A 1,209-nucleotide genomic window follows, 5' to 3' on the forward strand; every position below is an offset into this window, starting at 1 on the left:
TTTTGGCAGCTGGCACTCTGCTGGACCCATGAAGGGCAGGGAGCAGGGGCCTCGTGTGCCTGAAGCTGGCTCACGTCACCCCTGGGCCTCGCTGGTCCATCCTGCTTGGGCCCACCCCGGCCCACCCTCAGGGACCACGAGTCCCGCTTGAATCAAAGACACAGGAGACGACAGCCCTGGCGGGGATAGCACCGTTTATTAAGAAAGATCAAGACAAAGACCACAGGAGGGCCCCTTCTAGGACACAGGGGCCAGGCGTCCCGGCCCCACGTCTGGGGGCTGCTGGCAGGGCGGGCGCGTGCCTCCAGGCAGGCCCTCGGGCGCCCACAGATGGGGCAGGACAGGCACATCCCCTCCCTGTCCCTCCCAGTCATGTGTCCCAGCTCCCCACACCCAAGGCACTTACTCTTTCTGACCACCAAGGCCTCTTCCCCCCATGTCCCCTGGGCCTTCACTTCCAGATCCGTGGTGGGGAACATGGCCTGGTGCGGGCAGGAAGCCCCTCTCAGTGTGGGGCTCTGCCTGTAGCAGCTCCTGGTACGAGTGGGCTGGAGTTTCCCTTGCAGCCCCTTGAGGGCAAGGGGGCCCTGGGCTAGGTGTGGGGTTGGTGGGGAGGGGGCGATGCAGGCCAGGAGGGCTTGGTGGGAAGGGGAGGCTGCCAGGGGCCGGGGGCCCAGCTGGTCTGATAGGGGTGGAACGGGGCTGGGACGTGGGCTGGTGGGGGGGATTGGGGGCTGCCTGCCCAGGGGTGAGCTGCCTTTTGCTCCACAGTTGGCACTAAAGAGCCTTCCCAACCCAGAGGAGGATGGCCAAGGCCAATTGATGCCCTCTGCTCCGGGTATCTGGTGAGGCTCCAAGGTGGCTGGCAAGGTGCCGGGCTGGAAGCCGATGTCGGCTCCGCAGAAATGAGGGCCACCGCCCCGAGGCTGAATAAACGGGCGGCCCAGCACTGCCTTGGGGGGGCCTCTGTTGGTGGGGGCGGTTCTGACCCCACTGAGGCACTGCGCCTAACCCCGAGTCCTGGTGGCCCCCCGAGGCACCGGCTCTGGTGCAACCTGCTGTGCCCACAGCCTGTGGCTCTGCCCAGGTGTGTTTGTGGGTGGGGGCGGGAGGGCGTGACGTGCCCACCCTCCAGTCCAGCCCAGGGCAGTAGCAGCAAAGCGTGGCATCGCCTCGGTTTCTTACAAAATATTCATCATCATCATAATA

The 1,209-nt window shown here is 65.4% G+C and overlaps 1 protein-coding gene across 1 annotated transcript in view; it reads right to left on the bottom strand.

Moving 5' to 3' along the window:
* Positions 1 to 1,209, bottom strand: part of HSPG2 (heparan sulfate proteoglycan 2) — an 82,302-nt gene that overhangs the window by 594 nt on the left and 80,499 nt on the right.

Source organism: Bison bison, unplaced genomic scaffold (genome assembly GCF_000754665.1).
Source record: "Bison bison bison isolate TAMUID 2011002044 unplaced genomic scaffold, Bison_UMD1.0 scf7180017864516, whole genome shotgun sequence".
NCBI classification, from domain to species: Eukaryota; Metazoa; Chordata; class Mammalia; order Artiodactyla; family Bovidae; genus Bison; species Bison bison.